Consider the following 11,619-nt stretch of genomic DNA (forward strand, 5'->3'; position numbering starts at 1 on the left):
AGGAATATAAAGTTAATAAAACGTGAAAAATCCGTACAACTCTAAGATGACTTTCCTGTATGGGGGTCAGACTAGATGACCCTTTCGGTCCCTTCTAACCCTATGATTCTATGAATGTTTTGATTCATTATAATAATATGGAAAATATATAAAGGATATTGAAGAGTATAATTAACAGATAATTAACAGAAGAGAAGAGCTTACCTTAAACAAGAAGTAATGGAAAAGGTTTTAATTATAAAGTATGTTATGGAAAACAGGGGGATCACTTTCCTCATATTTCCTTCAAACTCTGCCTGTCTAGATATTGACTTAAAGTAAGCCACCTATCACAAAAAAATATAACAGGTTAAATAACATTTTTATTTAAGTTTTTATACATATAATTAAAATATTACAGAAATAGGATTCAGATTGTTATTTTAGGCACTTTCATTTTAATATCTTAATTATTTTGTTAGCTGTAATTATCTACTGTATATCATAGTTAAAAATCACATATTAAGAATAGAAAGAAATTAACACACAGTTAAGAATTAATTAAAACTAAGCATACAGTCCAAGAGAAGATGAATGACTCTGAGCAAAGCATTTGGTTAAAACATTCTGGGCCTAGGCCTGCAATCTTTATTCAGGCAAAATTCCCATTGAAGTCAGTAGTTGTTTCACCCTCTGCCTTTATGCTCTTCAAGAAAGAAAACAGTGAAATAAAGCCTGTAAAATTTTCAATTTTTTTCTAATGATGTGCAGAGGGATATTGTTCTGGATCCAGTGGAACATCCTTGAACATTACTGAAATCAAGGGAAGTAGTGGGATGCACAAGGAATGTAGGATCAGGTTAGCAAACTGAATTGTAGCTTCTTAGGCTATGTCTTTGTCAGCTTAATTGTAATCTTTTAGTGATAAAAAAACAACGGCTGGCCTGGGTTCACCCTTGCAGGTGGATCCAGGCAAGGTCACCAGGGACTATCCTCGCAGGGTACCAGAGGCGGGGGTCTAGCCCCAACCTGAACCTCTACACAGCAATTGTTCAATCCCAGAGCCCTCTTGGACCTAGTCAGCTGGCTTTTATAAACAAGTTAGTTCAGGTTTTATCAGCCCCCCTGTTCCAAAGGTCTTATCCTGCCTGCTAAGCACTCAGTTTCTGTGGCATCAGAGAGAACTGAAACTTCTTAGCACATTTCAGGAGAAATCCTCACATGAGGGGATTGAGAGAAGAAGGCAGCATCCCTCTTGCACCAAGAACCTCACAGTATCAGGGCCCAGACCCTACGCTTCCTGAAGTCCTTAGGAAAAACTCCCTTTAGCGTCAGTGGGAGTCATAGGAGCTGGAACTAGGGATGCTGGGGGTGCTGCCACATATCCACTGGCTTGAAATGGTTTCCATCAGGTTGGTTCAATGGCTCTCAGCAACCCTACTATATAAATTGTTCCAGCATGTCGGAACAGCATTTGGCCTAGAGGGAAGATTCAAACCTAGCAAAGGGCAGGTGCAGCACAAGTGGCCCCTCCTTTTGGCATTTCAGAGTCTTTCCTCTCATTCCAGATCCGTAACGGTGCGAGATTTGGGAACAGAGCCCGGCGCTCCGGCTCTCCTGCCCCCAGAGTGGGAGGCTACAGCAGGAGGATCCTGCTGCACACACCCAGTACTGGGCTTACCATGGTGCCAGTGGTGCCAGGGGTGGCCCCAGAGTCAGAAGGGGCCCCAGCCAACCCGATTCCCCCAGCTGGCTAGGAAAGCTGCCCTTGCCCCTGTTCTGCCCCTGCCTCTTCCCACCCCTGGTCCGCCCCAGTCCAGCCCTGCCCCCACTCCACCCCTTCCCCTTAGGACTGTGGCAGGGATCAGGCCTGCCTTGACTCACGGGGTGGCAGGAAGTGGAGCAACCCGGCCCTAGCCCGCTCCACTCTGCCGGCTCCCAGCTGTACTGCTGGTGAGTACTGGGGGGCGGTTTCCCCCTGCCTCCCAAGTCCCAAGGCTGAGAGCCAGCGGAGCAGAGTGGAGCGGGTGGGGGCCAGGTCACTCCACTTCCTGCTGCCCCATGAGTGTGGGGTCAGGCCCACCCTGCAATCACCTGGGCAGCACGAAGTGGAGTGACCTGGCCCCAACCCACTCCGCTCCGCCGGCTCATGCCCCCCGAGCCGGCCAAGACGCTGGCTGAGAAACAGGGATAAGTTGTCATGCGGGGGGGATGGTCGGTTCGGGGCCAGGGCCTGGCTCTAGGTCCCACTCAGGGCCCAACTTCCTGCTGCCCTGCCTCTGCTGCTGGGTGCCGGCCTCCGCGCCCAGCTCTTCGGGCCCCAGGTCCTGTCCGCTGACCCCCACTTCTGGCTTCCTGCACCCCCTGGGTGCTCCTGGCCCCGCGCCCTGCCCCGGCTCTAATGATTCAGGAAAGGGGGAGATGGGCGGTGGCTGAGGCTTTCTTGGGCGAGGCGTGTCCCGGTCCTTGTCTTCCGCCCAGGCCCCGCACAGTTTGGGTGTCCCTCCTGTCCTCCCCCCAGCCCGTTCTTGCTGCTGACTTCCTTTTTTTCCATCTCCTCCACCCCCTCACGCAGCGAGCATGGGGCGGGGAAACAGTACAGCTGACAGGGCTGAGACTGCAAGAATCACGTAGAGAAGAATCATGAGGCCAGATCCCTGAGCCTAGTTTTGTTTAAGACTCGGGACCCGGCCGTGGAGGAGACACAAAGGGTTCAAAGAAAGGGAAAGAGGGAGACGAGGCCCAGGTACGTTGTATGTGAGGACGTTCCAGGGGAGTTGGCACGAACTTGATCACACAGTGTGTTTTGGCAAGAATCGTTTGGATCAAGTGTGTGCAGGGACTAATTGTTTTTGTTTATTTAAGCTGCAAGCTGGTGGGGTCTCTTGACATACATTGTTAGAGGTTTTAAAAGCACATTATGAAAAAGTACAAAAAGATGCCTCCCACTTATTTCTTACTGTAAATTTTTCAGCAGCTGAGCAATGGTTCTTCAGAAGACTTAGAGATTCTGGACACAGATGCCTCTGGCTTGGGTTGCCAAGTTTCTAACAACACAAAACGGAACTTGCCCCACTCCCTGCTCCGCCCCTTCTGCAAGACCCCGCCCCCTCTTTCCATCCCCCCTTCCATCTGTCGTTTGCTCTCCCTCACCCTCACACACTTTCAATTGGCTGGGGCGGCAGGTTGGGATGCAGAAGGGGATTCGGGGTGTGGGGTTCCAGAGGCACTTACTGAGACTCCCAGATCCCTGCAGCCCAAGGTGCCTGGGCAGCCAGGGAGGCTCCGTGTGCTGCCCTCATGCCCACAGGCGTCGCCCCTGGAGCTCCCATTGGTTGCGGTCCCAGAGATACTGGACATAGATGCCCCCAGTCAGAGGAGTCACGAGTGCGTGAACTGGTCTGTAGATTATGTGAACTGTAAAATTAAAGAAATTCATGGTAATTTGTGTTTGGAGAGTGTTTAAAATATCATCATTACATTGGGATATGTACTGCAGAGCCTCTGTTTAACCTAGGAACATTCAGTTCTCGGTAGCGTTGCCAACTTCCTAATTGCTGAAAACCAAACACTCTTGTCTCGCCACTTCCCCGAGGCACAGCTCCCCTCACTCCTCTCCCCCGTCCCTCCGTTGTTCACTGTCCACTCCCACCCCGGTCACTTTCCCCTCTCCCAAGACTCATCTGCTGCCTGCAGAGCCAGGCTGGGAAGAGCTGATGCAAAGCCTGTCCATCTGCCCAACTGGGGCACAGCAGTCAGGCTCTGGCTCAGAAGAGAAGCCTAGTTAGCACCAGGGTTAATTAATTATTTTTTGTCAAGGTCCACATTTCTTGGTCAAGGTATAGTCAAGATCTAGATGCCAGAGAAAATAATGAAGATAATAAGTAAATTAAAAGATTTCGGTTCCGTTCAAAAGTGTCTGGTTGTCTGGATTTGGCCCGTAATCTGCTGACTGATTACCCCTGGTTAGTACACTCAGAGCCTTTTACCACTCCCCTTTCTTTCTCTTTCAATATACAACTGTATTGAATTTTTCCTGATTTCACTTAATCTCCCTATTGACTTTTAATTAAATTAGAGCCTGGTAACATAGTACACAGGAAAATGGTGAATTTTTATTGTTTGAGCTGATCTGATCTGTGCAATAGTATTTGCATAAACCCAAGGTGGATGTTTAATTAAATTTTTTCTATTTTCAGTGGAGCTAAAGTTAACATAGGTGTTTTGACCAGCTTGTGTAACATCCATTTCTGCAAGGACATCTCTGTATATTTGCATCAGTTCAATTAGCACTAGCCTGGGAACAGCATTAACTGCCGCAGCTAGCACATCAAACACAAAATTGCATGCTTACAGTTTCACCATTTTTCATGTTTAGTAGAGTATTAAGCCATGGCAAAATGATGTGAAAACTATAAAACAACAATACAATTTACATTTGATACCAGCTACTCTCAAGATTAATAAAACAAGGCACAAACATGTTGATATATTAAGTCAAGTGTATTAAGATAATATATTCTGAATTTTGTTTTAGCTTTTAAGACAATAAAAAACCCACCCAGAAGAGATCAGGCACAAAAATTAGTTCATAATCCAATATCACATCACATCACATAATCCCCATCACAGAAAATATTTATATTTACATATCAGTTATCAGTTGGTGTCAGGGCATTGGTGTGCAGAGAGAGAGTCTGGTCTCTCCTCTGCCGTGCCTGCAGCACAGCCACTCTTCTCAGGGCTCAGACTGCCCTCAGCAGAGTGAGCTGAAGCCAGGGGGGCCTGTAGTAGGCAGTGAGCAAGGTCAAGGGGGGGGGATAAATCGTATTGGGGGAGTAGTGTGTGAATGTGAGAGACTACTCTGTGGAGGCAGAGCCAATTGCTATGGGAATGCACTGCCTTCAGTGGGGCTCAGTGCAGATCCATCAGAGCCTGAGATGGCACCATGAAATGGGAGAAGATGCCAAGTTGAATGGCCCCTTTGTGAAGGAGGCTGATTCCAGAGTATGCTCTTCTACTCATCTCCCACTTATGCTATACTTGGAGAAATCCCGACCAAACACAAAGTTGGTTCAATGTGTAGGCAGGGTCTGAATGAACTCTCCCCTGACAGCTAGTTTTAGAGGGGGGAAAGACTTCAAGAGCAAACTGTATTTATATGAGCGCACCTACTCTGCATAGGTATCTTGCAGACAGGAGCTGTGTAGCTCCAAGTGATCAGCTTTGATTGGTAACTGCCCCACCACAAGTGATTTCAGCTCTCATTTGAGCACTTTAACGTAACAACAGGCTCCTAATGAATCCCATTTAGCTCTATCTTTGAACAGTGGGGAGGAACAGGTTAAACCAGACCAGGGACCCTTAGGAAGAGTCCACACCTCCTGGCTGGGCACCTGTCTTCACCCCTCTTACTTTCACAGAGGGCTGGCATTCGAGCCCCTGGCTTAGCGAGTTCCTTTCAGCTGAGGTTGACCCCTCAATCGGGACAAGCTCAGCACAGTTCTGCTCCCTTTTAGTCATACAATGAAGATAACATTGATAACAACATTTCACTACCCCTGGGTCTGATTTACTGGAAAAACCAACAAAAACTTACAGCCCCAGTGCTTTCTGCTATCCTCTGAGTCCCATGCAAGGGGGAGTGGGAGAAGCAGGTGCTAACAAAAAGGAGATATAAAGTGTCTGAATATTAGTACATCTGGCTGATCTGTGATAAAATCATGAATGCTGTAGAGAAATTGAATAAGGAAATGCTATTTACTCCTCATAACACAAGAACTAGGAGTCACCAAATGAAATTAATTGGCAACAGGTTTAAAACAAACAAAAGGAATTATTTCTTCACAAAACACAGTCAGCCTGTGGAACTCTTTCCAGAGGGTGTTGTGAAGGCCAAGACTATAACAGGGTTCAAACAAGAATAGATGAATTCATGGAGGATAGGTCCATCAATAGCTATTAGCCAGGATGGGCAGGGATGGTGTCCCTAGCCTCCGTTTGCCAGAATCTGGGAATGGGCGGATGGAACATTCCCTGTGAAGCAGCTGGCATTGGCCACTGTCAGAAGACAGGATATTAGGCTAGATGGACCTTTGGTCTGATCCAATGTTGCTGTTCTTATGTTCTTAACCCTTTTTAAAATTATTTTCTTAACAGTGAAATAAAGATGTTCTACTTCTCTCTCGCTCTCAAAAAAACAAACAAAAACAAATGAAACAAAAACAACTGAGCATGCTGTTTAAAGTTTTGCCTAAAGGAAAACAACTAAGCAGATTATGTGAAAAAGTTAACACTTATTTGTTTACCAGAGATAAGAAGTCTCCTTTTTTGCATCACACAGCCTCTTTCTTTCCTAATTTTTTAAATACACCAATCTTTAAAGTTTTGCTCAAAGGCTTTAGATGTATGCAAAAGATGAAAAACAGTGAATATATATTGCCATCATTTACAATAAAGGTTATATGAAACTTCCTTATTTCATTTACTGGAAATTGACTTTAGCTGTAAGCTTTGTAAAGGGAGAAAGTCCTATTCCCAGCATTTACCATAAAGGGCTTGAATAATTGCATGATAGGAATAAAGCTATATTAGCAGGTTTTTATACTGAATGACACCAAGAAAGCAGCTTATACCAAAATTAGCTACTTTTTTTAAATTTAGAAGAAAAACCTGTTGCTCTTTACAAGAACCCCCCACCCCTCTCAGGGTCACCATTTCAGATTTTGGTAGGGGGGAAATTTAACTGTAATTCCAGGGGCTAGTTAGGCACCTGAAAACTCTAGTTTTTTTTGCAGATAACTTAGCAATTAGCTGACAGGAGCACTGTGTCTAATTCCTATATAAAAGAAAGAAATTTTAATAAATATTAGACCCACTCAGCTCTAATACTAATATGACACCAAATGTGTACACAACCAGAAATGGGGCAGGACGGCTGGACATAAACCATAAAAAGAGCATGGAAACTGGTCAGAATTACATGCTGATGAGTCCTGTCAAGTAGTTTACTACTAAGACGCATTTCTGATCTTTTTGCACACACATGCTACTTTGTGGGTGATGGTGAAAGCAGGGAAACCATTTTTATTCTCCTGCCCTTGTGGGGGAGGGGTAATCTTTGCTTTTTAACCCCACCCCAGTTCAGGCTCTGCGCTGTTTCAGGCCGCCTGCTGGAGAGCACATCCTTGCCTCTTTCTCATCTACCTGGGTTTTCCATTTCACTAACCTGGAGACTTTTCCCTTCTGTAGAGTGAGGTACACCCTCATACAACCAATCTTTTACTTGGCCTTCACTATAGCTCAAGTCTTTGTTCTGGGCTGCCTTCTCTCCCGCCAGTAGTTCTACGTCTTCATCATGTGCCTTACTCTTGCTCTGCAGTTGGTCCTGTGCCTTGGAGAGACTATATAGTTGCCTGCAGATCCTGCTGCAACTTCTGGTTACAGACTTGCAAAAGTGTCAGCTCCTCCTCCAGCTTGAGCCTTCATTTGCTCACGGAGCTCTCTCTTCAATGGCTGGGCTTCTTGGGAAGTTAACCATGAATTTCCTCTGATGAATGCTGTCAGGCTCTTCCAGAGTGGCTCATGAACATGGGTGCCAACCTCAGGGCAGACTGTTACAAACAAGGGCACAACTCTCCAATTGGTTGAATGTTCTAACTTAGATTTCACCAGTCAAGTATGAAGTAAACTCCTCAAGTTCTATAACAACCTTAACATGGAGACACTGCCAATCCCCTTGGGCACTCCCGTCTACCTTGCCACCACAGCAAACTCACTCTTATGACAGTTGGTCCCTTACACGAAAAATCACAAGAATATTCAGGTTACTCCGAGTCCCAAAGGACCAGTCACTTACCCCAGGTCAGTTGCAGCTTAAATCAAAGACAATGTTTGTAGCCAGTCCTCTATTTAACTAAGAAAAAGAAACAAGAGAGTTATTTACAAGGTTAAAGCTGGTAAATACATAAACACAAATGAGTTACAGTCTTCGGTTTCAAAAAGTAATAGAAGCTGCTCTATATGTCTTTTCGGGCTAACCCAAGCTAAGCAACTTGGAGATCCCTTGCTTATGCTTAGAAATATTGCCTTCTCCAAATTCCAAGCACCATAGTGATGCTAAGAAACACAGTTTATTCTGGTCAGGGATTTTTATTCCCTTATCCAGAGTTCAAGCTGTGATGGGGCATGTCCACCTGCAGGTTCTCTCTTCAACGGTGTGTAGGGGGAGCAAACCAAGTCTTTATTCTTCAATGTTTCACAAAGGCTAATTTCGTCTCAATGGGCCTTCCTGGTGGGCAGGACCTAACACTTTCTGTAGGAAGCCAGCATTTCTACATTAATTAATGCTCCTTTTCCATTTGATGACTTACACAATTACAGAGGATTACAATGCAAGCACTTAAGATAACCTTATAACATGTCTTTTGACATTCATGACAGGCTGGCTTGTCCAGTTGCTGCTGGGCCCCCGGGCAAGCCTGGGGTTAAGCTTTTATAAGTAAGTTTAATATATGCAGCTTTCTACAAGCATTTCATGAAGTCTTAACACATTCTCGTAAATTTAAAATCTCATTTAACAATACTAACACACAGGTGAGCCAGACTGGTTTCCAGCTTTGCATTTGTCAGTGCTCAATGAGACCTGTCTCCTGCTGTGCTAGTGTCACAAATTCTGGTCTTGTTTTCCAGTCTGGGTACTTGTTCCTCCCTCTTAGCCACAGCCAACTGGCTTCTCTCTTCCTTGATTAGCTCCTTCTGTCTGTCCTTTAAATACTGGATTTGTTTTTGTTGCTCACCCAGACTCAGTAGGAATATCTGCATCTGGGTCTGCAAATTACTTAACTATTCAAGATTATCAGACTCCTTCTCACACTCGCTCCCTGGTGCCTATGAACTCCTCTCAGGCTTTGCTGCAGTTCTTTCAGCCGGGTATCCTGCTGCCTTTTGGAGTAGCTGACTGAGTCTTCATCTGACTCCTGTATCAGATTACTCCAGTTTCCCACACTCTCATGTCCTCAGCTGAGGACTGCCTCAAGGCATCCACAGAGGAGAAGTTTGAAACACATGGCTGCTCTTTGCCTTTATATCTCGTCCCTGATGCTTGCTTCTGGGGCTACCCCAGGTTTGCCCAGTACTACATTGTTACTTCCCCATAACAGCCAGCGGAAAGTTCCTGCGGGGCAACATCTTCTCACATGCCTTCTTCCCAGCACTTAACACGATTTACCCCTAGGGTACAATTCTAACTGGCCCCAAACTGTATCCTCTTAGTTATTTCTTCAGCTCCTGTAGCTGTCTGGGTCTCAATATCCTTAATAGTGCAGACCTCCCCAGGTGTCTTAATGTCCTGTATTGGCCAGTAGACAACATAGGCTCTGGTTCCCCAGGGAAGATCTAATATACATGCCCTTTTGGCAAAAGTCTACACATTCAGTTGGCAAGACCCCATATCTCCTTCCCTTTCGACATTTATGACAGGCTGGCTTGTCCAGTTGCTGCTGTGCCCCCGGCCAAGCCTGGGACTGGAAATTCTGGGGTTCTTGCTGTCACTCTATCCACCAGCCCTGGAGTATTGTACATCTCTCAGCCCTAGTAGCATAGGCACCTCTCTGCATTCTCATCCCTCCTTGGTGTCAGGGGCAGGGCCATCCTTAGGGCATATACAGCTACGTAGGGCACCTAAAAATTGGGGGCACCCCGGATCTTAGTGTCCACCCATCCCGCCTCTTCCTATCCCCTTTCTGACCCTTCTTGCAGGCTCCCACAGCCAGCTGCTGCAGCCTAGTGAGTCTTCCTCCAGAGGGGATCTAGAAACTTAAAAATGAAAAAGCCTTCCAGCCTGCCAGACCTATTAGCACAACACTGAAACTGTTAAAGAGCCATTCAAGTGGTAATGAAGCCATTTAACAGGCATTTGCCAACCCTCATGTATATAGAATCATAGAATATCAGGGTTGGAAGGGACCTCAGGATGTCATCTAGTCCAACCCCCTGTTCAAAGCAGGCCAATCCCCAACTAAATCATCCCAGCCAGGGCTTTGTCAAGCCTGACCTTAAAAAAAAAAAAAAAATTATATATATATATACACACACACACACACACAGTTAGTTTTTGAATTTACTGACAAAAACACTTGTGCATTATTGTAATATTTACTCAGAACAGGTTATTCTACAGGACCTTAATTTAAAATTTGCTTTAAAAATATTTCATTAGAAGATTGCTGAAGATTACAAAATCACATCTCTAAAAAATCCTTGCATAGATTTTTAGATGCACAGTCTGAGTATTCATCTTTAGCCTTAAATGCTTGGATCGTCAGACATAGTTTTTTAAATAAATCCTTCAAAAGACCATCCTTATCTAAAATACACATTTTAATTTTAATTACTATAGTACAAAAAAAACTTGCTTCCAAAGACTTCCTGTCCATCTGTTTCTCCGTTCTCCCCCCTGTTGAAGGGAGGCCTTAAAGGAACAACACCGTTTCCTTCCAGATAGCTGGACAAACGAGTTTCCCTTTCTTTTCTTCTGACTATTTGATGAACTAGTTTTAAGAGAACCCTCCAGCAAAATCAATACTTTAGTAAGATATAAAATCCTTTCTTATGACTAAAATCTTTGGAAACATTTTTTAAAGTTGGTAAAATTTCATAAATATGTCTATTGTGATGAAGATCACATAAAGTAAATTAGTGTTCCCTTTTTCTAAAGGCAATGAACATTGTTATGAACACACTAAACCTCTGTGACTGATGAATTTAAATAATGTCTGTTTCAGTGAGTTAAATATGTAGTAATCTGGAATGATTATGCATCTGATGAAGTGAGCTGTAGCTCATGAAAGCTTATACTCAAATAAATTTGTTAGTCGTTAAGGTGCCACAAGTACTCCTTTTCTTTTTGCGAATACAGACTAACATGGCTGCAACTCTGAAACCTGTCATTTAAAATATGAAATCATCTTAGAAATACTGATTAAGAAAATGTAAAACAGAGAAAAGCTGCATCCTGTATTCCATAATATTTAATTTTGTATTCAGGACAGCTGACTTGCCCTTACTACAAAGTTTTTGCAAATAAATCTTTGACAAATTTCACGGTATATCAAAATACCTATGACTGCCATTTTTTATTCCCAAATTTAGTGCTTTTAATTAAGTACCTTCTGCATGTCCAGTCTTCATCATCTGGCATGCAGTGGAAGACATGCTCCATTTTCTTTAGAAAGAAATTGCAGAAGAGTGTTTTTTTTTCAAATGTCATTTGCTTCATTCGGGTTCAGGGATTTGGCTGGAAGGGGGTGAGCAGGGAGGGAAGAGGAGGAAGGAAATAGTGGAGAGAGGGCGGGGCCTGTGCAGAGTCGGGGCAGGGCCTGGGGCAGAGCAGGGGTGGAGTATGGGCGGGGCCACAGGCGGAAGAGGTGGGTTGGGGAGACAGCCTGCCCAAGCAGCATCTTTACCCACTGTCCACAACAGCGGGTAAGAAGGGGTTGGCTCCCGCACAACCAGTGTGCGCTGGAGTATCCTTAGGCAGGGGCCATATTCACCGAGCCGAATGTGCTGGCGCCGCACATTCTGCGTGAGGGAGAGGGTACGAGGGTCTCTGCAGGGAACTGTGACTCTCTGTCACTGTGA

Source organism: Dermochelys coriacea, chromosome 2, assembly GCF_009764565.3.
Source record: "Dermochelys coriacea isolate rDerCor1 chromosome 2, rDerCor1.pri.v4, whole genome shotgun sequence".
Classification (NCBI taxonomy): Eukaryota; Metazoa; Chordata; order Testudines; family Dermochelyidae; genus Dermochelys; species Dermochelys coriacea.